This window comes from Gopherus evgoodei, chromosome 2 (assembly GCF_007399415.2).
Source record: "Gopherus evgoodei ecotype Sinaloan lineage chromosome 2, rGopEvg1_v1.p, whole genome shotgun sequence".
Classification (NCBI taxonomy): domain Eukaryota; kingdom Metazoa; phylum Chordata; order Testudines; family Testudinidae; genus Gopherus; species Gopherus evgoodei.
In genome coordinates this window covers 239,707,463-239,734,192 of record NC_044323.1, presented here as the reverse complement: position 1 = coordinate 239,734,192, position 26,730 = coordinate 239,707,463, and the positions used below count along the sequence as shown (strand labels likewise).

Here is a 26,730-nt window from a genome sequence, read left to right as displayed (position 1 = left end):
AAGAAATAGAGGGATGACAGCATCATAAGTGACAAGAGACTGGCAGCTTTGCAGTGGAGAAAAGCTCAAATTTGTTTTGTTTGTTTTTATTTAACTTTATTTAGCTTCTGGCAAACTCCTTGGACAAAATTTTTCTTTGTTAATCATTCCTTCTCCCTTGCCACTTCAGATGAGATCTGAGGAGACTTCCATTCTAGTTCTATAGTTCTCCAAAACAGTCCTCTATTTAACGTGGAAGATGACAAGACTTTAATACTTCAGATATTTCTAATGCAAAAAAGTCAAATAAAACAGTAAAATCAAACATTGCACTTTTCAGACCCTGGGTATATATAAGAAGAAAACAAAAATGGGCACAAGCAGTTTTTATTTGCTTTTGCAAGTCATCTTTAATTTGTACTAAATAAATGCAAGCTTCTTTCAGGGAGAAGGAGATGTCTTCTTGGCAATGATCAAAATGAGTTATGTTTGGGGAAAAGATTCAGACACTCTTAGCCATGTTTTAGGTTAAAAGAATTAAATGGAAATTTGTAGGGAGCTAGTTGTTAATATAAACGAATCCCTTTAGTTATTTATATAATAGCTTGAGGATTCTTCCTGTTCATAAAGTAGTGACTCACAACTACGTGGTACTTTACTGTAATGGTAAACTATGGTAAATATCTTAATGATTCAACAAACATATTCCCCTCAACCTCTCATTTCATCCAGCAAGTTGTTTATGCTGTTCCAAACTCTTTCAGCTTATCTTTCCGTAAACCCCCCCTTTTATCCTAGTTATGTCTCAGATACAATATTTAGACCTATCAATATTCTGCAAGGATTTGAGGTGGTCCCAGTCAATTTGGTAACAACTACATTCTGGGCTACTAGTCAACTCGGCCTTGGCTTGGCATTTATTTAGGCAACAGCATGGCTTGTAAAGAGAAAATCACCTTCTAAATAGAAATCACCTTAAAAGTTATCTAAACAATTACATTTTTTTTTTTTAAAAGCTATGATGAAACAATGTTACTTAGGTTGAAAAAATGTTTTTTAACTATAGTTTTTTTAATGTAATTTCCTAAGTGTTTTAAAAAGGAAATATTATGTACAGCTGTAAGAATGATCCCCCACCATGCAACATAAGCAGGGCTTGATCCCTGAATCTGCAGTGCACTTGAGTACCTGCACTTGAACTACAGGACTACCTACACTATCTAGCAGCAGGAAAAGACTGTTATCCCAGAGGTGGGATGGCCCACTAGATCCATGGAATTGTTAGGAGAGCCTGGTTTTCTCTCTCTCTCTCTCTCTCTCTCTCTCTCTCTCCCTCCACAGATGTTGAGGGAACTCCTCCTCTATCTGGTGCCCCACAGTGGAGATGGGCTGCCTGTGATTGTTTTGGGGAACTAGAAAGCTGGAAGGGAAGCATTGCTAGCTGCCATCTGCAGTGGCAGAGGAGAATGACTCATTAACAAATAAAACTTTTCTCCCAATTTATCAGGTGCTTGAGTTAAGTCATTTAACATAAAATGAATAACATTTGAGTTTTAAACAGTCTGACTAAAAATCTCTTTCCCCTCTGACCTGATATGATTGTAATTGATCAGTTACAATTTTCATTATAATGGTTTTACATAGTGTCAATGAATACTGTAGATTTTGCAAAAATAAAGAGAGAAGCTACTGTGGATTTGTTAGGATGAAGGATCTCAATTTTACATTTGAAATGAAGTCATAAAAGGCACCAGTTCACAGTAAACATTAAATTATTGGGAAACCTGTCTTAACTCATATTTGCTGTTTCTTACACATTGTGTCTTTTGCACTGTATGTTAGTTATGACGGGCTGGATCCTCAAACAAGTCCTTTGATTTTTAATAGACATATGCTAATTTACACCAGCTGAGGATCTGGCCTGTGGTGCTTTTAGGATCCCCCAGGTTTTTTCCACACTTGTAGATTTTAATACATCCTCCCTTCACAGCTTGCTCACTAGATTTCTTAATTTTGCCCAATTTTCATTCCTAAAATCTAAATCCTATAAATTCAGGTTGCATATCATGGAAAATGACCTGAGAGAATAAAATAGTTCCTCTGGAGAGGTGATGGAACCCATCATATAAATATATATTAAACTACAGTATATTGGTAACTAGCACTAACAACCCTAGCGTGGCAGAAGGTTGGACTACTTGACCTAATACATCTTTCCATATCTTCATCTTTTATTGTTGTTATGAGCCACTTCCTTAGTTTGGTGAAATTGAGTAGTATCTTGGATCTGATAATGGTCACTTCTTCCTCTCAAGAAGTCCAGAATGGCATTTCCTGTGCTGGAATCTACTTTCTGGGTCTGCATTATCCATTGTAACTTAGGAACATCTTCATTATGCATGTCTAAAAGTAGCGTGGTTACCCAGCAGTATAGTTATAATCCACCATGAGTGGATTTTTCAAGTATGTTAAGAGTTGATCAGCAGTTTTCCAGTCAATCAATCTTTTCCATTTCCAATGATGTATAGAAGATGCCCACGGTAATTTTTTCTGATTTTTTTGTTTCTTGTAACTTCTTGTTTGGAGTTGAACCTTATTTTGTACTGCATGATTGTTTTTGTCAGTAAAAACAGTAACAGGTTATGGCCAGGGAGGTTAGGAAAGCCAGTTCACAAGATCCCATCACAAAACTAGTGAATTCTAGAGTGCTTTCTAAAACATTGCTGAAAGAAAAGGAAAAAAAAAAGCTAGAACATCATATAGTACCATGGAAAGAATCAGAATCTGCTGTCAAAATGAAAAATTCTATACATTCCTGGACATTGGCAGCAATGGGTTCCAAGAAGACTAGGAGTAATATTGAAGTGCTGATCTCCAAGCATATTTGGGATAGGGTCACAAGGTGTCCCGATTTTACAAAGACAGTCCCAATATTTGAGGCTTTGTCTTATATAGGTGCCTATTACCCCCTACTCCCTTCCCCATTTTCACACTTGCTAGCTGGTCATCCAAATCTGGGAGAAATAGTTTTTCAGACTTTATAATAACACATTCAGCTCAGGTAACCTCCATTCCCTGTTCTCTTCCAGAATGTTCTGTAATATCTTATAGAAGTTAAATTTTTAATCAACAACATTGTAATGAAGCACCAAAGGAGGGTTTTATTGCTATGGAAGTATTTAAAAAGAATGTTAATCAGTGGGCATCTGTTTTGGCTAAACTTTTTTCCAACATTAATATGCTTTCAGGTTTGGGCTACCAGTATTATTATTCCACTTTATAAAAAAGGGAATAGGAAAGATCCAGGGAATTACTGTCCAGTTAGTGTATTGGATGTTGTTTTAAAAATGTACATTAGATAGCTTTGGGGGAGATTAAGAGGGCTGGGCAGAAAAAAAGTAAATGATTTGCTGAGGAACAAGCTGGTTTCCAAAATGCCCATTCCACCAGAGATCATTGGTTTTTCTTTTTTATTTGATCTATAAATATGTGCCACCTAAGAAAAGAAAATGGTACTCAGTTTTTTTTGATCTGAAATTGGCTTTTGATTCTGTTGATAGGGACTGTCTGCAGTGCAAATTATAGATTGCTGGAATAGATCCCCAGTTACTTTTTCTTTTGAGAGCTCTTCATAAACATACAGTGGCCAAGATTAGTATAGGCTTGTGTGGGAAATAGATTCCATCCCAGTTACATAGGAGGTTCGGCAGATCTGTCTTTTTAGCCCCTCTTTGTTTTAATTTTAACATCTATGATGTTGTTTTAGCCTTAAAAAAGGATGAATTCTATCCCCTAAAACTGTGAATCACTCTGTGTCTGTTTTATTATATGCAGATGATGTGGTTTTGTTATCACAAACACCAGTGAGCCTGAAGAGTTTATTAAATGCATTTGGTTCATATTGCCAGTGGGAGGGCCTCACAATAAATTATTCAAAAACTAAATTAAATGTCTTTAGCTAAAGATGGCGGTTACATAAATGGAGGATTGATGGGAAATGTACTGAACAAGTTAGCTCTTTCCCTTACCTGGGTGTCTGGTTCTCTCAAAATGGTGTCTGGGATCAACACCTTCAGGTAATGAAAGCAAAGGCCTCAAATTCAATCCACGCTATATTGCATCTTACCTGGACCTGTGGGGGTAAGTTAGTTGAACCTGTCCTTACTGTGTTTTTTGTCTAAGGTATGTGCTCAAATTTTGTACGACACAGAAATATGGCAATGGAATGATCCCATGGGGCTGGATTTAATTCAAAACAAATATCTTAGGAAGATTCTCAGTATCCCAAATAATATCCCCACTGCTTTTCTTGGAGCTGAGATAGGCATGGGTTCTATTCTGCACAAAGTGCAACATCACAATATTAATATTTGGCTTTATAATTATAGTATGCACCATAGGCATAGTTTGACTTCTGTATTTGGGGGTGGGGGATAGCTCCAGCCAGGTCACCTGGGTTGCAGTTGGGGGGGGGCAGACAATGCCCCCCATGTCCCTCCCAAACTATACCCATGATATGCACCCCCAGCACTTGCCTAGAGGAAGAGATCAGCAGGACTTTCTCATGTAAATTTTGTTGGTTAGAAGATATTCAAACTTCCTTGCATTCTCTAGGTGTCACAATCAGAAATAATTAGATTGAAGTTTAAACATGGGAACTCCATAATCAAGCCAAGAATAGAGGATATTGATAAGCAATAGGATATGACAGTTGTTTCTATTGCAAATATGTCACCTTGTTTTCCCCTTGTTAAAAAGACTTATGGATGTGCCAGATATTTAGATAGTTTGTGCAATTACTTGCTAAGAAGGCCATTCACAGCTCTCTGTTTTCAATCCATACAGACAGTTTACTTAGAAGGCCAATATACTGGCACCGAGAAATGTAACGGACTCTGCCCATGGGACTGAGGGCAGGAGGAAGACACCACTGGTTATTTATTACATTGTAATCTGTATTGCCACTTGAGGTTAAAATGGCTTTCTGTGTTTTTGTCCCGGATGCATTTTTCTATGACCTCTTAAAAAGTAGAATATTTGATGGCATCTGATAATATATCTGTGATTGGAGCAGATGCCCTATTTGCATGGTCAGCTACTAAAATAAGGGAAAGGCATGTGTCATGGAGATCATATATAGTTTAATGGTTTGTGTCCTTTCTAATCTTTCTTTATATGTTTTTATTCTTGTATAATTCCAGGTTTAGTTTTGTTTTATTGTACTACATTTTGGATTTTTGCTCATTTGCCTAAGGCTAAGTCGTTGTTAATAATAATCTGTTGATATTAAACTGCATTCACTTGAGCAATTTCAGATTTAGATAAACATTTCTGAAATGGTGGTAAAACAGCAAAAAAAAAAAAGTATATTAGTATTAGTTGGGATTGATCACATGATTGGCATTAGCATGGTCTGCACTCTAAACCCCTAGCTGCCAAGGCTTACCTCATTTGGTCAAAAGTCAGCTTTGAAGAATTTCCATTCTGTTTTTCAAAGGGAAAAATTGCAATTTGTTTCTAAGAGCTAATGTTATTCTGTATTCACAAATTGTAAAACAAGGTTTGTTTCTCTAATGCCCTTGCCAGCCTAGCTGTGACCCAGATCCCTTGGTCCTGGCATTTCTCCTGTATCAACTTTGTCAGGAGTTTCCCAATATATATTTTGTTTTTTTAATAGCTTCTCATAATCTCCCAGCATTCAGCAGCAGCCATGCCAACTTTTTTTATAAATATTCAATAGAATTTATGTCATAGGCTGCCCTCAGTTAAGATGGTCACCATTTCCCTACAGAAGCTGAAGGCAGAAGGGAGGCTTCCTTCTGTAAAATTCCCTATAGTTTCTTGTGGGCTGAAGCCAGGCTGCCCTCAGGGATGGTGATAGTCTTTAGGCTTTATAGTTTGGAAGCTAAGAGGAATGCTGGAGGCAGAAGGAACACGAGATATAGGGCAATATGTGACATAGAAGGGATAATTTGAGGGATAGGAAAGGAAAATATGGTGAGGAGGTGCAGAACAGCAGACTAGGCAAATCTGAGTGGGCCATGGAGTGTGAGAAGACAAGCGAATAAGAAGGAAGATGGATAGAGAGGGAAAGAAACTGAAATATTGGAGGAGTTGCAGAAAGGAGCCAGAAAAATTATTTCAGGGCCTTGCAGTGAGGGAATTAAAGAGCTCAATCTGTTTAGCATATCAAAAAGGAGATTGAGAGGTGACTTGATTACAGTGTATAAGCTCCTTCATGGGGAGAAGGGCTCTTAAATCTAACAGAGAAAGGTTAATTGTTTTAACAGTGAGAGTGATTAAGTATTGGAACAAACTATCAAAGAAAATGTTGAATGCTCCATCTCTTGAAGTCTTCAAATCAAGACTGGATGCCTTTCTGTGATATGTACTTCAGCAAGACCCAAGTTATGCATTAGTCAACCCCAAGTTATTGCATTCAGTGCAGGGGTAATTGAGTGAAATTCTGTGGCCTGTGATATGCAAGAGGTCAGACTAGATGATCTTATGATCCCTTCTGGCATTAAACTCTGTGAATTCATGAAGACAGCTGCTCTCTCACTCCTTTGAGCACAGTGAATCCTGCATACCCATATTTTTGTGTGTGCATTATAGGTCCATACAGTGTTGCCAACGCTCATGATTTTGATATGCGTCTTGTGATATTTGGCATTTTTCTTAATGCTCCAGCTCTAAGAATCAAATGATTATGAGAGAATCCCGGCTTTCGTTTAAAAACAAAAAAGTATTGGTGTTGCAGAGAAAAGATGGAAAACATGAACTGAGGGTGCGTCTACACTACAGGATTATTCCAATTTTACAGAAACTGGTTTTGTAAAACAGATTATATAAAGGTGAATGCACGCGGCCACACTAAGCACATTAATTCGGCAGTGTGCGTCCATGTGCCGAGGCTAGCGTTGATTTCCGGAGCATTGCACTGTGGGTAGTTATCCTGTAGCTATCCCATAGCTCCCGCAGTCTCCCCCATCCATTGGAATTCTGGGTTGAGATCCCAGTGCATGATGGTGCAAAAACAGTGTCGCGAGTGATTCTAAGTAAATGTCATCAGTCAATCCTTCCTCCGTGAAAGCAACAGCAGACAATCATTTCGCACCCTTTTTCCCCTAGATTGCCCTGGCAGACGCCATAGCATGGCAATCATGCAGCCCGTTTTGCCTTTTGTCACTGTCACCATATGTGTACTGGATGCTGCTGACAGAGGTGGTACTGCAGTGCTACACAGCAGTATTCATTTGCCTTTGCAAGGTAGCAGAGACGGTTACCATCCCTATTGCACCGTCTGCCATTGTAAATTGGCGATGAGATGATGGTTATCAGTCATTTTGCACCATTTGCATTTGGAAATTGGCAATGACGGTTATCAATCTTTTTGTACCGTCTGCTGCTGTCATGGGTGCTCCTGGCTGGCCTCACTGAGGTCAGCCGGGGGCGCATGGACAAAAATGGGAATGGCTCCCCGGGTCATTCCCTTCTTTATGTTTTGTCTAAAAATAGAGTCAGTCCTGCCTAGAATATGGGACAAGAGTACTAGAGAACCATAGAGCACAACCACTCCATGTCAGAGCCCCAGAGATCCCGCAGAAATGATGAGCTGCATGCCATTCTAGGGAGTGTCCCTGCAACAACCCCACCTGTTGCTTCCCTCCTCCCTCAACCCTCCTGGGCTGCCATGGCAGTGTCCCCCCATTTGTGTGATGAAGTAATAAGTAATGCAGGAATAAGAAATACTGACTTTTTAGCGAGATAAAATGAGGGGGAGGCAGCCTCCAGCTGCTATGATAGTCCAGGCAGGACATTAAAGGGTTTGGGGGGGAGAGGAGCGCAGCCTCCCGCTACTGTGATAGTCCAGGGAGTACAGAATCTTTCCTTTAGACATGAAAAGGGGGGAGGGGCTGATGGAACTCAGACTCCAGCTTCTATGATGAGGACGGTTACCAAGCCTTTTGTACCATCTGCCGGGAATGACTGGGAGTCATTCCCATTTTTACCCAGGCGCCCCCGGCCGACCTCACTGAGGCCAACCAGGAGCACTCATAGGATGATGAGGACGGTTTTCCGCCATGTTGTACCGTCTGCCATCAGGAAAGGAAGGGGAGGGGATGCTGCTGTTCATCGCCGCAGCACCGTGTCTACCAACAGCATGCAGTAGACATACAGTGACATTGAAAAAAGGCGAGAAACGATTTGTTTTTCCTTTTTCTTTCACGGGGGAGAGGAGGGGTAAATTGACGAGATATACCCTGAACCACCCCAGACAGTGTTTTTGACCCTTCAGGCATTGGGAGCTCAGCCAAGAATGCAAATGCTTTTCGGAAACTGCGGGGACTGTGGGATAGCTGGAGTCCTCAGTCCCCCCTCCCTTCCTCCATGAGCGTCCATTTGATTCTTTGGCTTTCCGTTACGCTTGTCACACAGCACTGTGCTGTGGCCTTTGTCTATCATAGCCTGGAAATTTTTTCAAATGCTTTGTCATTTCGTCTTCTGTAACGGAGCTCTGACCGAACAGATTTGTCTCCCCATACAGCGATCAGATCCAGTATCTCCCGTACGGTCCATGCTTGGAGCTCATCGCCACCTGTGCTGATCAGAGCTCCACGCTGAGCAAACAGGAAATGAAATTCAAAAGTTCGCGGGGCTTTTCCTGTCAACCTGGCCAGTGCATCTGAGTTCAGATTTGTTTCCAGAGCGGTCGCAATGGTGCACTGTGGGATACCCCCCAGAGGCCAATACCGTCGATTTGCGGCCACACTAACCCTAACCTGACATGGCAATACCGATTTCAGCGCTACTCCCCTCGTAAGGGGGAGTACAGAAATCGGTTTAAAGAGCCCTTTATATTGATATAAAGGGCTTCGTTGTGTGGATGAGTGCAGGGTTAATTCGGTTTAACGCTGCTAAATTCGGTTTAAATGTGTAGTGTAGACCAGGCCTGAGTGCTGAAGGCTCAGAAACCAGAAAACAAATTAAAGAACTAACATAATTATTTTTAAAGACCATCTTAAGGCCTCACTCATGATTTTTGAACACTTGGGTTGGGAATACTGTGCATGTAAGTCTGAATTTTGAACGTGAAATAATTTCATGCATATCAGGGGTAGTTAGCTTCCTCCGATTGGCTCAGGCAGCAGACCAAAGAACATTGCAGTGTATTGTTTCCTTAAAATCTCATTATTTTTAAACCAATCCCATGATTCGGGGGGATTTAACTTACAATTCTTAGAGTTGGCAGTACTGTACATTAGTCTGTTTATTACTGTATTTCTAGTGTGAAAGGAACGATCCCTCTGAAGCCTAATCTGTGCCCTGGGCTCTGCATCTTGCTTTAATCCTGACATTAATGCTTGTGTTGCATTAGAGCTGACTTACTAGTTACATTGAAGAAAATATCCCACTCTTTTCATTACTATCTTGTTGTCATACTTCATGGTAGGGAATTTCTAAGAGTCCTGTTTCTGTAACGCTTTATACCTTATACAAGCCACCGTTATTGTCAGTTTCATTGTTAGGTTTAAAAATAATAAACGTGATGACTAGTAGAGGTGGAAGTGGTGTTAATGGAATTGGCATTTCTGCCAGTGGCAGAAAGGGGCTATACTAGGAAGCAAGAGGCAGTGAACACCGGCCTCATAAACAGCTGCTGAAAAGTTCATGTCCCAGATGTATAGATGCCTGACAATAACAACAAGCAAACCAGGATGGGGCATGTACCATGCAGGCAGTGTTTGCCTGTAACACTGTTTGCCCACCTTGCTAGCAGGTGTTAATTCTACTGGGAAAGGGTTAAATAGGTTATGCAGACTCTTGGAAGTGGGTGAGTCTTTACTCCACCTGAATGTAACAAAGACAGGAGTGGCTGTCTGGGAAGAGAGGATCTAGGATGTGGGCAGTGCAGTTCCAAGGCAGGAACCCTAGGAACATCAGAGTCTGGGGACAAGGTTTGAGCTGATCTCTGTTATCTTATGGTTGATATCTCTGTTAATAAAGCCAAACTCCAGGAAGGGATAGGTTTTGATTTTATATAGTGCAAGGTCTATATTTGTAGAGCATGCTGGGAAATGGTACATACATAGGTCAGAGGCTGTGGTTGTCATGATTTGTAGACTATAAAAGAAATATTTTGGCTGTTACTACCATTGCCAGAACATTGAATGGCATTAGAAAGAAGCTTATGAGGATGCAAATACGTCATCTTTCTCATCTCAATTACTTTCCCATCAATTTTCAACATGACAGAAGAAATTCTTAGATGGCCACAACTCTACATTAATTTCTAGCCACAGTGATTTTTGTTTTGTGACAAAATAAATGTTGTCAATATTTTTTTATTCAGATTTACTTCATAATCAGACTCTTTAGTTTTGTTGGAACTTGGACATAGCTGAAGCTGAGGCCCCAATATGCTTGGAGAGGGACAGTTTATCCTATGACAGAATTGTAAAATACTTTTGACATCTTAGCACCAAACCTGCTCTTCTTTTTCTGTCTCCTATAAGCTGTACCTACGGCTACGTTATAGTCACAGCTATTTTTAGTAAAAGTCATGAGCAGGTCATGAGCAGTAAACAAAAATTCATGACCTGTCCATGACTTGTACTAGATACCTTGACAAAATTTTAGCGGGGAGGGCAGCCCGGGGGTGCCGTGGGTGCTGGGGGGTGAGGGTGACGGCACTCAGCAAAGGAGTCCCATTGGTGCTGGGGGGGAGGGGAGTTGGTGCAGTGGCAGGCTCCCTACATTGCTCCACGCCTCCCCAGAAGTGGCAACATCCCCCTTCCTCAGCTCCTAGGCGGAGGTGTGGCCAGGCAGCTCTGTGCACTGCCTTCGCCCTGAGTGCTGGCTCCACAGCTACCATTGGCCTGGAACCATGGCCAGTGGGAGCTGCGGGACAGTGCCTGCAGGTGGAGGCAGTGCACAGAGCCACCTCGCCACACCTCCACCTAGGAGCCGAGGCCCTGTCACCGCTTCCGGGGAGTCCTCTGGGGTAAGCATCAACCAGAGCCCTTGCCCACTCTCACTCCCCAACCCCCAGTCCTGAGCCCCCTCCCACACCCAAACTCCTGCTGCTGCTGTGGGAGGGAGGTACGGTGGCTTGAGACTGCCCTAGCAGAAGCTGGTGTGACTGGCCCAAGGTCTGCCTGAGCTGGCCACCCACATTGGCTGCTGCAGAACTCACGGAGGTCATGGAAAGTCATGGAATCTGTGACTTCTGTGACCTCCATGACAAACTCGCAGCCTTAGCTATACCAATTTATACTGACATTTCAGTTCTGAGAGACATCCCACCAGGTTTTAGTTATGCCTACTAGATCATGGTCTGTTATTTAGTACTTTCTGTGTGTCTGTCATGCTCCTTGCATTTGTGGATAGAAGCTTTAGTACATTAATTCTCTCCTTATTTTTTGAATTCTGTTTTATATTAACTTAATTTCTGTCTTTTTTTTTTTTTTTTAATGTTGGATGTACATGACTGAGCGTTTGCTCTTCCCTGGCTGCAACTAAAGCTTTCCCTGGAGAGCATGAGATCAAACACATGTATATGTGCAGAATTTAATCTTTCATTTAATAAAAAATAAGTTACTAATTTCCTTCCAAGTGAGAGCAGAATGTAAACCAAAGCAGCATTGCCTTTCTGAGTATGCAGACAGAGAGTTCCAGTGATCCCATTCGGAGGGTCCCACATTTTCATAGTGTAACCCCCATCTTAGCAGAGTTACGGAGCCAGAGACCCCATTGCTCTGCATGTGTACATTCATTCTCAGCAGTGAAGAGTGGTGATGAAACGCCACCATTCTGAGCTGGCAGTGTTTTACAGTTCCCACCAATGAATGACATAGTGCATGGCAACTGAGAATCAGGCCCACTGCCTCATTGACTACATCCCTCCCCCTTGAATTAACACCAAATAACATCCCTGTGACAGCTACATAACACAACAATATTAGGAAAGTATTGAATGTATGTTTAGCTGTCTTTCACTGCCGTATAGCAAGTGGAAGCATGGGGGCAGAGCCAGCAATCTGTAATTAGCCAGCTGTCTACCAGCAAGTGGTCTGCTGTCCATAGTTTGTAACCACAACTCTAATCAGTTTCAAGACTCATAAGTTTCACCGTTACTATTCAAATCCAACCGGACAGCAGTGAAACTCAAGAGTGGTGTTACTTTCATGCTGCTCCTTGGAATGGCAAGAACCAGCTGCAGGGACAGTGCTGGAGAAGTTCAGAAGGGATGGAGATTACTGAGAGGGGCTGGGGAACAAAGACCCGTTTTCCTTCTCCCCACTAGGAAAGGAAACTCGCCTCACTCACAGCATCAAGGAGGCTCAGTCGGATGGATAACATGGTGGAGACCCTCCTCCCTTGCAGCATCAGCAAGCTGTGGAGGGAGTGTTAAGAGACAGGAGTTAGAAATGGGTAGAACTTCATATTTATCATCCTCCCTACTTGACAAATGTTGAGAACAAAGATGAAGCCCCAAGCACAGTCCCCCAAACATCCCCCCACCTTTCTCGGAAGCTGGAATTGGCTAGGGACTCGCCTTCTTATTGGGGAGTTTCATTTCAATCTTTCTGGTGGTGGTAACCTCATCTTAATAGCTACATCTGGAAGACAAAACCTATTAACCAGTGGATGAGCGTCTGGTAAAATTTTCAAGAATTGTAAATTAAAATTATTAACATCTAAAAACTAGTTAATCTTTTAGTGTTTTAGGTTCATCCGTCTTAGGCAGATTGTGGTGTCCCTAAAAAGTTGTTGACGCCCACACTTTAATGTTTAGTTTACTACCCATGCAAGCTGCATGCAGTACCTGCCAGAGCTGTTCGTGGCACATTCCAAATGCTAATTGAAGTAATCCAGAATCTGTTCATTGACAACCTGTTTAATCACTTGTCATCCAGTGAAATTGCTCAATAGGCAAACTGATTATATAATTGGCATTTAAACACAACACACCCACCACCTAAAGTATACATAGTATTTACATAAGCATTTTGCATGCTAAAATAAGAGTTTGCGTACATGCCACGTACTGAAGAATCACGTGTCTGTCAGGACAGTCTTTGTCATCTGGTTTTCTCGCTTGTTACTTAGTGAAGTCACTTGACCAACATTACGTGCTTACCTAGTGCAAACAAGGTGGCATAGTTTAACTACATAATCATTCTGTCATATGCCAGCTGGATCCATGATACAAACTGAGGATGAAATCCTGGCCCCATTGAAGTCAAAGGAAGCTTTGCCATTGATTTCAAAGCAGCCAGGACTTAACTGTAAATTTTTTCATACTAGTGCTATGGTGAAGATGTCAGGAACAGCCAAGCTTTGTATAACTTATGTTACAAGAGGAAAAAAAAGAAACAAATCTAAATCTTTTTTGCTGGGAACAGGTTGTTTAAACTAGCTTCACTCCTAGCACCTGTCTGCTCAGGGTATAAGATAAGGATCGAAAAGGCCTTAAGGATGCCAGAGAAACAGGTGGTGTCTGCATCCTGCCTTAGGCCTTTTCTAACCTAAATTCTGGCTCCATCTCTCAACCAAATGCCAATTGTACCACCTCACCCCGTTATGTTTTCTTTAATCACTGATTCCTGACAGAAAGTTCCTTCACTTTACCCAAGAAAAGAAGAGGGAATCACCTCCCCCGTTTTTTTCTTGGAAACTTGAGATTACCAAAATCTTCATAAGGTAACTCTCTGCTGTGCAGAGTCCTTATAATGTACCGGTACTTTCCCCATTTTCTAATCCTTCCTGTCCAGCTCAGATCATCACTGGTTACATTCATATATTAGTGCTTCTGTACCAGCAGGATCCCTCTCATTTGCCAAATAGAAGAGTTGTTCCAGATTATTTTGGCCTACTGTAAGACGGGACTAATTGATATCATTTTATCAAATTCAGAAACAAGGGTGTCAGCTTCCTAGCACTAAAGCAACTGTGAACCCCAAGTACCAATACAGTGCTGCCCATGAAAGACAGAGGAAAGCAACTAGAAAAAATACATATATATAAAAATATACAGATACATTTCATTTTCAAATAGTCTTAGTTTTTACTTTTGCCTACTTTGGGATCTCTTTAGGAAGGTTTCCTGGGGTTTGCATTTTTCATAGTGGTCAGTATTTCCTTTTTTAGGGAAAATAAAGACTAGCCTACTGCAAACACAGTCCATTGGCTTAAAATGCACCATCAGAAGAAGCTGATGACAGATGAGCAAACACATTGCCTTGTCCGCCTTGTCGAGTATCATAACACTGTTGAATCTGTTCAGACGTTGCCATCGGATCATGGGTGGAGTGATGTGCTTTCCTAGCCTCTCCAACAAGTCTGACTCAAAGGCGGATCACAAAGCCTTTAAATAGATTCCAAGGTTGAATGATTGTCCCATCACCAGTAAGGATTTTGCTTCATTGGAGCAGGTTTCAAGTATTGCTGCAAAATCTCAAAGTGTTATGCAGGTGCCAAATATTCAGGTCACTGTGGCTTTGAAGCAAGCACTGGGATGTTAAAAGTCTTTGGGAGGGATTTTCAAAACACCTGATTGAGTTAGAAGCACAAGTGTCATTGATTTTCAATGGGATTTTTGATCCTAATACTTTTGGGGACTTTTGAAAATCCTATCCTTCTCTGGAGCTCATCTTGGACTCTGTGGCAGAGTGGCTTCTTCTCCAAAGGTGGAGAACAAGGAGTATATCAAGACTGTCAAGTTCTTAAGGCCATCTCATATGTTCTTGGCTCCTGTTACAGAACAACAAAATGATGCTTGTGATAATGCCCAAGCCTGTTTGTGTGTGTGTGTCCATCCACACTCTCACACATAATTATATTTACTTACTCTTCACATTTACACTTAAAAACACCTATTTATAGTCCTAGTCTCCAAAAACAGGGGTAGAATATTCCAAGATTGGTTTTCAGCTCTTGATCCTTATGTCAAACTTGTAGTGTAACATTAGGCAACAAAGATGTAGCTGAAGAGGCCTTCGTCTTCATCTGAAGTTTGAAGGATCTCTTCCTCTGTTGAAACTGAGAGAAAGATTGCCAATGATTTTGTTACTACGATCTTCTCTGAGTGTAGTAAAATCAACAACAACAACACAGGTTGTAGTGCCTGTGATATCTAAACGTAGGAGGAGGATTTCTTCTTGTAAAAACTTGTAACAATTTCAAAGATCTTGTGGTAGACTGTGTTTCTTTCATCTTTTTCTAAAACTTCATCAGTTTTAACATGAATAGACCATTTCCATTGAAAGGAAGATCCTCTGTTCTAGATTTTGTCTCCACAGGCCAACAGGGAGCCCTTAGCCACTCATGTTTGCGGACAGTTATGGAAGAAACAGCCAATCTGGCTACAGTGTCTGATACATCAGAGGAGCCCCAGATGCATTCTTTGCAACGTACAGAGGAGGGTTTTAAGCAAGCAGGAGCCAGATCAGATTACTTAGCTACCAAAAGCTCAGTTGACCTGGAACTGAAGCTTGGTGCCAAGGCAAACGCCGTCACCATACTAGTCTTCTTTTATCTGGAAGTACTTAGGCCTCCTGTCTATTACAGAAGTGGGTGGGTGAGGTTCTGTGGCCTGCAATGTGCAGGTCAGACTAGATGATCATGATGGTCCCTTCTAACCTTAAAGTCTATGAGTCTCTCCCTTCAGATCTCTTCCACACCACCAGTCAAAGCCTTCTGCAATAAGAGAGCCAGGAATCTATTTTGTCTCTCCTTCTAGTCTCAGGGCATGAATGTGCTGCAGGTAGCAAATGCAAAGGAGAATGTTCTTCCTCATGGCACCTGAGACATCTTGTGTGGGCATTTGATGCTGGGAAGACTGTGTGGCATGATGTACATCTTTTAAAGCCAGGTTTCCTCAGCTTCAGATCCACCATCAACACTGGTACCGAGTCCCATGAGTATCTAAAAAGTATCCTAAAAATGTAATCTAACACTAATAACTATAAACTATAAACAAACTATTCTAAAAGAACAATGAACTGGGAATGCATTTACCCAGAAGCTACGGATCCAAGAGATCCATACCTGTCCATCTGCTTCAGTTCAAAGGAACTGAGGCAGCAGATGGTGCCACATCTCCTTTCATATCCTTGCCCTCAGAACATGCTCAGATGTTTAAGGAATGATAGGAGTGGCCCGTGAGCGCTCTAACAGGAACTCCTACCAGAGGGTTCCACCATCCGAGCTGCACTGCATCCCAAGAGTGTGAATATGCAGAGACTGTCCTGAAGAATTCCAGTTACATGTAACCTTCATTTCCTAGTTCTAGATGTTATAAAATTTAAAACAGAATAATCAAAGGACTAAAAATTCAAAAGTCAGAGCAACACCTTCCCTCCAGATTGTCCTACCAAACAGCAACTTCCCCAACCAACCATCACACTCTTCAACATCCCTCTTCCCAAAAGTCTGTAAAAATAAAAAGGCCTTGCAGTGAAATTGTCAGCCTCAAGAATAAGAACACAGAGCTTTCACAGTAACTGGTCCATAATGTTGGAAGAAAGAGGTCAGGATGATGACAAACCTCAGTAACTTTAGTCAATAGCAAAACACATTTCTTCTAACTTGCTTTTCCCTCAACACAGCAATGATATAAATATCAATATAGAAACATCAAGCCAAACCAAAACAATGGCCTGAAAATTAAACTTCTCAATCAAGGCTGATCTGTTACTCTTTATGTCTCTGCTTTGTTTCTCCTTTTCACCTTTACAGAGATCAAAGGGCATAATCTCCTACAACCAATCATATCCTCTACACCACCACATCTCCTGCTGGTGACAATATTGTTCAAACCTCTTGGCCACTAGATATTGATGACTCAAGAGTAGTGATATCCAGGGCAGGTTAACTTAATATACCACCTTCAGATAGAATCCCCTCACCCTTCCATCCATACACACCAAAATGCCTTCTCCCGACATACGATTTTCTCTGTCCCATGTCCACAATAGCTGAAAAATGTAATCCCTCAGCATTAGTCTCATCTTCCGCTGTCTGTGAGAGAACTCTTCATTCATTTTTGTATTTTAAAATCATGTTGTATGGTTAGGCTCAGGAAGGCAGGAGAACTGGCTCTTCTCAGTGTGGGTAATATAGAGCTTTCTGTCTCCCAAATTGCTTAGGCCAAGTAAAAATTACATAGAATGTATAGTATATCATAGTTATTTATATTATGTGTTATGTGTTCTACATACAAACAAAAGGCAGACTATCCTTTAAGTATTCCACTGTAAGCCCTATTTCCATGCCTAGTCAGCATGTTTCAACCTTGTACAACAGCTTCTGAAGCTCTATTGACTTTTCAGCCTATCACCTGTGCATCTTGTTAAACATTTGTAAATCTAATAGTAGGTTGTTTGATTGCAACCTGATAAAGGCACATCCACTTAAATGAGACACGTGCTGCAGAACAGATTCAATGCCATATAATTTAGTTACTCTGAGCAATTAATATATCCTCTGCACATTCATGTAAATAAGCAGGACACCTGTTGCTTGCGAGAACTGCAATTCCAGTAGCTTGAATTGATGATTGGGACCATAAACCTTCAATTGTGTGTGGCCATCAGTTCAATGTAAGGTTGTTAAATAAATCACTCTGACTTTAAATGTTTAACACTCTTTTTAAACAGTGAATGCAATAAACTACTCCCCCCACAATACACTTGTATGAGTTTCTGATTTGAAATAATTGCTTAATTGTAATGTTTAACCTATGCCACATTATATCCCAGCTTTCACCAAAAACACCTCAGGGAATAATTTGACCACTGGTATGTACCAGTTGCTCTTGATCAGGCTGAAGACCCTTCCCTGCAGGTACTGGTGTATAGCCTCCTGGTTCCAAGGCCTGAGGTCCAAGCTATGGATCTCGGGGGAGTGGGCTGATCAGGAGGCTCTCTTGTCCCTTCCAGGCCTCCAGCAGGTTAATGTTATACACCTGAATAGACTTCCTTTTCCTGGGTTTCCGTATCCTGTAATCGCCCTCCCCTGCCTTTAAGGGGCCTTATGATAGAGCTGATGTCTGTAGAATTTACACAGATGTAAGCTCAAAAGCTTGTTTCTCTCACCAACAGAAGTTGGTCCAATAAAAGATATTACCTCATTCACCTTGTCTCTCTAATATCCTGGGACCAACACGCCTACAACAACACTGCCTATACCATTTTGTCAATTATGTGAGCAGACTACTGTGCCCATATGAAGTCCTACTGATAACAGTGAGGCTCTGCACAGGTGCATCAGTCCACCAATGCAGAGAACAATGCAGGACTGGGGCCTTGGTTTCCAGTGTATATCAGTTAATAGGATTATGCCTCAAAATAAATAAGCAAATTAATTAATGTGTGCGAGAACATACCCATCGTGCATGTGGACATGTTTGTGAGTGACGGTCACTAAACTAATAGAACATTAAAAGCAGGAGGGACCATTTGACATTGTTTTCTAATCTCCATAATCATTGTATAAGGTGGTGTGGGCTTAAAAGGGAGCTAGGCAAGAGAAAAAGGGGCATTATCTGCACAGTGATGGCTTCAAAGATATTTTGGGGAAATTGGTTTCACAAATGGTGAATGTAATAAACGTTCACTTCTTGAAATCTTAGTTTTAAAAGATGATGTAGGAGAAGTGAGGAATGTTTGGTGGATTCATTCTAGTTCCTAGTGGGGATTGTTCACATCACATCTTCAGTGCATGGAGAGCACCATATGGCAGGATTAGTTGCTATTGTCTGTGAGCCAGTTGCTACAATATTAAGTGTTATTGCAGTTCAAGGCTGAGGTGCATTGGTAGAACTGTGAAGGAAAGCTGTACCTAATATAAAACATTCTTTTTGGGCTTCATTTGCCTTTGCAGAACAAAAGGTCTGAGCATCTAGAGTCTGATGACGTGCCAGGGATGATTGCACAACTGAGCTATGCTGAAGCATATTGAGAACTTTTGCAAAACTTTATAGTTTTATGACCATAAATTAAAAAACCTAAATGATTTGTGGAAATCCTAACTAACTAACACTTTAAAAACCTTCCAACCAATAATCTTCATTAGAAAGTTAAGTCTATACATCTGCCAAATGTCCTTTAGAGTTTAGAAGCCATTTCTAGTAATGGCTTGTTAACTTTATTTAACAAATTCAAATGGCTACAGTTTCTAATTGTTACTTTAAAAAAAACAAAACCAGGGAGAGTTTACACAATAGATGTTCTTTTCTGATTCCCAAATTAATTGCTTTGAAATCTCTCACAGATTACATCAGTGTCTTTCTTGCATTCGTGTTGCAAGATGGCGTCTATTGTATATCATTAGTGAGGCATTAAATTAGTTGTTTACATTATAAAATCTAAACATACTAGAATCTTTTGTGTTTGTCTTCAAAGATTCCTGTTCTAATAAAGCCTTCTGAAACAAGTAAAGTTGTCTTTTTTGTTTAGTTAATGCATCAGTGGAGAACCTAAAGATTTGTAGCTTCTAGCCATCCCTCTTTGTGGTTAGTAGAGTGTGAGGAAATTGTGTTAGAGAGAATACATCTCTTCACTTAAAATAGAAAATAATAGTTTTAAATTAATTACTTTACATTTAGAGATGGTAACATCTGAGCAAAGGAGATAAAGGACCTGATTTTAATTTGTCCAGTTCTCACAAGATGCTTTGCATTAGTGTGTCTCTGACTTTAAGCAGAAGGTTCAGTTGCCCCCAAACTTTCACAGATAGTGGGCTGAGAATGCAAACCTGCTGCTGGACTTGTATTCTTTCTGAGTATTATATTCCTTTCCCCATGGCAGTTACACATACTAAATGTCAGGTGCTAAAAGATCAACATCATGTAATGAACATTTCAGTTGAAAATTTAAACAAACTCTGCAGTTGGGACACCTGACTATTATTCAGTGCAAAAGTTTACAGAGACATACTGAAAAGGAAAAAATAAAGTACATTACAGCTAACAGCTGGAATGTGGTTGGGGTTCTTCATGAGTGCATGGGGAGAAGAGGGGTAAGGAATCTCCCCACTGAATGGGTGGGGTGGGGGTAGAGCCATAACTCCATAAAATCCTTCCGCAACAGCCTGTAGAACTGCCTTATCAGAGAAGTACGGACTGCACTTGTGGGCTGTAGTAGTAAGAGAGCTACGCTGCCTCATGGAAATCCTATTGGATCAGTGTGGCTCTCTACCAGCCTTAGAGCAGGTCAGTACCTGATGGTGTGATTGAGCCCTCAGGAGACTTTTCAGTACATCATGTGTCAGTTGTTCAATAAGAGAAATCAGAGCTATAACAAGGGTGACAACAAGGCGCGCAAAGCAGAGGGGCGCAGCTCTACTGCGATTGGCGATGCATCGGCGGCAGCTCTGCCGCCATCGCTTCTTCAGCAGCAATTCAGCGGTGGGTCCCCGAGTCCCTCTTGGAGGGTAAGACCTACCACCACCGCTTCATTCATTCTTCGGCGGCAATAATGTCTGAGAGGGACTCAGGGACCCGCCACCGAAGAATGAATGAAGCGGCAATTCGGCGGCAGGTTCTTCTCTCCAAAAGGAACTCAGGGACCTGCTGCCGAATTGCCACTGAAGAGCCTGGAACCTGCCCTCACCTCTGGCGCAAAAATCCCTTGTTATGGCTCCGAGAGAAATGAATGTGGTAACACATACTTCAGGGCATGTTGTATCTACCTTGCAAAATTGGTCTTTGAGTTTACTTACCAGGCACAAAATCTACTTACCTGTCTTCATCATAATGATGATGAAAAACCTAGTCATATTTACTTGTCTGTCAAAAAAATGATGTGCCTTAAGCCAGGAGTCAAGTTGAATTGTCAAGGCTGTGTTTTATATAAAAAGGTGTCACTGAGTGCAAGAAGAGCAAGCCAGGCTTTGACCTCAAAAGCAGAATATCCTGTGTCCACTAAAGTATGTCCTTCAGAAAAACAAGTCAACAGGTTTGTGTACCTATGTGGACTGTGAAAATACAATACTACAACATACAGTGTGTTAAAGTACTAAAGGGAAAAACGAACAACATAAGTTATAGAGCGAAGCAAACAGTATTGAAACTAATGCAAAAGCAGGAAGTATGGAACTCGAGGAAAGTGTAAAAGAACATAAGGAACATCTGGAGTGAAGGTTTGAACTGGAAAATAACTTGTAATAAACCAACAGTGCTATAGTACAAGGCAATGTGATTAAAATGTGCTGAAGACAGCTTGGAAAAGCACTTGGTTTGGGGACAAAGTTATGATTGGATTAAACAAAAATTAATAGATTCCTCTCAGACTTAAAGATTTGTGTATGAAGGAGAGAATGAGAGGCATAACAAAAAAGCCTTATTGCACAGCCTTCAGGTTGTAGTGTTAAGACACTCTTTTAAAGTGCTGAAACAAGTTTTGTTACATCAGTGGTGTAAAGGACAGTGCGTACACAATGGGATAATCGTAGTAGGTAGGTAGGTAGGTAAAGATAAAGGGTCACATTTTCAGAAATACCCTCTGATTCTGTACATCCAGCTTGACCCATTGGTCCTGATTTTCAGAAGCACTGAGCACTTCTAAAATCCAGACCCTGAGTATCTCAAATTGGTACCCAAAATGAAGTCCACTTTGAAAATTTGATCTGTGTCCTGATCCTGGGAATGTTTACATATGTGTGTCACTTCATGCATGTGAATAGTTCTATTGGACTTAATGAGGACTGGTATGCATAGATTTACAAGGTTACAGGTACAAGCTAAATCAACATAAGCCAGACTTAAACTTTAAATGTAAAGAGTCCACACACAAAGTTGTGGATGTGTTTAACATGATGCCTTTGATTAAACCAGTGCAGTTTTTGTACATAGACCAGGCCTAAGGGGCCTCACACAATGTCACACAGACAAAAATGCAGTACTACAGTCTTCCATGAGGATGACTGGGAAACTGCAGCTTCCAGCCAATAATACTAATAATTCATACTCTGAATCTCCATTGGTTCGCTTTTATTTTCTTCTAATAATTCTTGTTTTTTTCATGAGGCAGATGGTGTTGGTATCCACTTGCTGGCCTGAGGAGACTAAAGAGGAAATTCGTGTTAATGGTTTATAAAAAGACAAGGGGGAAGCATGGAAAGGTAGAGGTAAATTGACTGATGTCAAAGGGAGGTCACTGCCTGTCACACTTGAGAATAGGTTTATGAGCTAAATTGTAGCCTTAGGAGGCACAATGCCTCCTTATGCTCCCCTTGGAGAGGTGTATGTTCATTTTACAATTGAATTCTGAGCTAGTTGAGAGCCAGTGAGATGGCAATTGTATGGATGAGCCCAGCCTTAGCAGCTCTTGGAGGATGCAACGGTTTTAGTGACTATGTTGGACGGTAGTGTCAAATCCCATTTTTCTCCAGCAAACAAAGAATACAATGGAAACTGCAGGTTTCTGCACACTCAGACCTTTTCTATAGTGGTTTTTTGGCATTGGTGTAGTACCCCAATATAGCTACACTGATTCAGAGATCTCAAGGACAGAAACGTAGTCTGATCTTGTTTATGATCATGTAGTCTGATGCATAACACAGGCCATAGAATTTCACCCACTAATTCCAGCTTCTGGTGGAGCTAGAGAATCTTTTTTAGAAAGACATCCAGTCTTGATTTAAAGACGTCACATAACTAGGTAAGTTGTTCCAATGATAATTATCCTCTTAAAACTTCCACCATATTTCGAGTCTGAATTTGTGTAGCTTCAGGTTCAATTGATTAGATCTTGTTGTGCTTTGGTCTGCTAGATTAAAGAACCCTCTAGTATCAGAATTCTTTTCCTCATTTTAGCTTCGTTGTTCTCTCAAGGTACAGAAGATTTTCCATACTTTGTATTATCCTTGTAGGTCTTTTCTGAACTCTTTCCAATTTGTCAAGGTCCTTTTTAAAGGGTAGACTCCAGAACTGGACACAATTTTTCAACAATGGTCTCACTAATGCCTCATACAGTGATGATAATACCTCTCCAATTCTACTTGATAGTCCCCTTCTTAAACTTCCAGGGGTCACATTTTCTCTTAGCTATGGCATCACTCTGCAAACACATGTGCAATTGATTATTCATGCAAGCCCTGGTGTTGAGGTGCTACACCCATGTAAGATAGAGCTAGCACCAGTGCAGTTCACCCCAGTAAAAGCTCCAGGTTGCACCATGGCAGTGTGTCAACATCAGATGTTTGCACTAGTATACCTACATCACCATAGATTCATGGTCTTTGTGGGTGAGAATAGACTGCAATGAGGATTTATAGCATATGTTGGAAATAGAAAATCTTTACATTTAAGGTGCAAAGATCAACTTATCCTAAAACTACCATTCTCTGTCATGATCTGTTTCAATTCAGTTGTTGGTAATACACTTTAAAATTTTAATATGCTGGATTTGTTATGTTACACTTCAGTCCTACAAAGTTCAGATACTGAATGCTACCCGAATGTGACTGCGCACCCACTCAGCACTGCTCAGTGAGTGTTTGGCACCTGGCAGGATCATGCCATAAGTGAGCTCAGTTTTTGTGCTTTAGAAAATATAGTTTAATATACTTTAAAGGGACTTTTTGTACAGGAATGTATTTATGTTCCCTGCATGTCTGCCTATATAATTTACTATTTGATGTCTTATATGTAACTGTCAAAACTGACTTCAGAAAACATAAACATTTTAGAAACATTCTGCATCCTGATCCTGCAGATACCTAAATGTGGGAGCAATGTTACACTTCTGAGTGATCCCATTGAAAAAAATCAATTGATCATTCTAGTTGCATGCCAAAATTCTTTCACACTATTGGATAGCATGAAATTGAAGCTGTAATTCCTGTCACCCTCAATTTAAAAACTTCTGACACATTACCTCAAAGCAAAGACTTGTTTGATTACTAATGTTTCATATAGTATCTAATGAATGTCTCACCTATATATGCTACCTGCGCTTTAATGTGAATTACAGAAACATTTATGCATGTGCTTAACTTGATTCCAATGGGACGGCTTGTGTATAATGTTACTCACATACCTAATATTTCCAAGATCTGGGCTATGCTATGTGTATCTCTCTATTTATCCAGGTACTTTAATAGGCCTGTCACTGTAGTATATCCTGTATAATGAATAGTGTGTGTATATGAGATATATAATTGAATAACATTTTAAAATTGGAATATGTGAATAATTTGAATTTGATGTGAACTTCAATTAATACAAATGGTCATTCTGCTGAAATCTGAGATGATCTCTTTGTTTAGTCTTGTGTTTTGGTCATTCAAGTTACAGCACAGGTGGTATACATAGTTTACTGATGTTACAGATAGTATTTAAACAAGTCTTTGCTCCAAGGTAATATACTGTAAGTTTTTAAATTGAGGGTGACAGGAACTACTGCTGCATTTTCATGTTATTCAACTATGTGGAAAATTTTTGACATAGAGCTGGTGATATCAAACTGAAAAAGTTTTCCTTTCTAGCTTCATTTGACATGAGATTCAGAGGCATTTGGAAATTATTAAATTGAACAGTATGTTTGGAGAATTTAATTTCCTTGGGGAACTTGTTTATAAAGGTTTGGATATGAAGGGGCTTATGATTTGCAGCAAAGCTGTTTTTTTTGTTTGATTTGGTGAGTCATACAGGAATGGTGCCATTCTTGCTGTAGGAATGAAACTGCAGACATCATGCATATTGCTGATAAAGTGCTCTAATTGTTTTACAAAACAGATATTCCATAGGAGATTGATATTCTATAAATACAAAGGATGAGGTCAGAAAATCAAAACAACAACAGGAAGTTTAGAATGTAAATGAGCAACACAGGTTTGAATGAATAAATCAGCTCAAATTGTAAATAATTTAATTTATCCAAGTTCATTAAGTGTATTAGAAAATTTACTGGTTTGTCACTTCCTTTTGACCCAGACTCCATGTAATAAAAGAAAAAGAATCTCAGTCTCTTTTTATGTGTGATGTTTGACACTGATGACATTCAAAAAACATTGGCATGTGTATTTAGACACTTTCTTAAGGTGACAAGTTGTATATAATTTAAAATTTCCTAATAAGTTTAACATGTTTGGATTTCTGATAGCCTATGATCATGAAAAACTTACTTATGATTTGTTATGTCTGTACTTGCACATATAAAGTAAGGTATCTATTTAGGCTTTAGAAAAGTACCTAATTTCAGCTGCAAAAATACTGTTGAACCTAGTGAATCAAGATTATTTAGAATACATTCAATGGGAGGTTATTTTTCTCCCTGAAAATGGCTTTGGAGAGAGTTCTTAAAATGCTATGTTTAATTGGCTTGATGGAGATGCATTCCCTCAGTGAGAATATTTTTCCTACCTTCTTGTTTATATTAAGGTTAGGCTGATTATTGCCACAAAATATATAATTTCTGTTCTAATGCAGGATTATTATTGAGCAATGACTAATAACAAGAACCTGCAATATAACAGCAATGTACAAATATGTCATAAAATGGAATGGTAGAATAATGTTTGCTGTGGTCATCTGCAGCAATAACAAAGGATTAAATGCTTTATAGCTCCTGCACTACAGTTCTCATACTTTCTATGTTCCTGTAAGTAGGCAAGGTAGAAGATGGTTAAAGAGCAAATATAAAATTCAATAATCACATTAGAGATAGGTGAGTTATTGGGCAATCAATAAGATAAGATTTGTATTAGCAGAACTATTGTGCTGTACAGACGGTAGGTGATTTCTATTAAATAAGAGGATTATGGGGGGAAAGGATTGTGTTCAAGATTGAGACACCTGTTGAGAAAATAGGCAACTATTGACAAGTCTGATTCATGACTGAGTGACTGCTCTGGTAGTCTTCACATGATCCCCACAGAGAGATCTTCGACCGCCTGCTAAACAAGGTCTGTTTGAAGTTTCTTTTTAACATTTCCAAGACGTTAATTCAGCAGGACATCTCCATTGGGATTCCCGATGTCACCAAATCAGCAGCTGTTGAAATCCATTCACTTCAGCATGAAATGTTGGTATAAGTTTTTTTTTCTTTTATTTGTGGCAACAGCAAAGAAAATAGAATCCTAACATTTCTGCACTATTCAACTTTTACATGTGTGAAAAGTTTCTGATTGCAGTTGTGGTTTGCAGGCACAATGTTTATTTGTAGGAAACAATGCCAATCTGAGTAGTTTACAGTCATGTGCTAGAGAGAAATTTTAATTCATTCTCTATTGCTTTTTTCCTTATAGAAACATTCAGAACATTTTTGTGGATATAGTCACACTAGTGTAAAAGTGATTTTTAAAATAAATTAAGTTGTTTTCAATAGATGATACCAGAAAGTTAGATTTTAAAAAACTATTATTGAGTTTCTTGTCTTATCCTCTTTTTATGGTCCAAATAATCAATGAATACTGAGTCTTGGGGGAAAAACCTTTTTCTACCTGACTTACGTTTTCCTGTGAAATCATTTGATATAACAAAATTTGTGAGGTTTGGGGAAACGGGACTGTGAGACTTACTAACTAACACGTTTCAAAGCTTACTTTGATATTTAAGTGTTATTCTTTTCTTGATCGTCTTAAGAAAGGTATGATGTATGCTGTTAGGTGTAACTAGAAACCTGACATCTGTTACTAGCTGCATTCTTAGATATGAGAACCACTGGCTGCATAGAAAGACATTCCTGGTTTGAGCTAAGTTTCTTTTTTGTTTACTGAACTTGTTGAGATTTAAGTGAATTT

The 26,730-nt window shown here is 40.0% G+C and overlaps 1 protein-coding gene across 1 annotated transcript in view; it reads left to right on the top strand.

Annotated features, from left to right (window-relative positions):
* Positions 1 to 26,730, top strand: part of STAU2 (staufen double-stranded RNA binding protein 2) — a 220,933-nt gene that overhangs the window by 131,445 nt on the left and 62,758 nt on the right.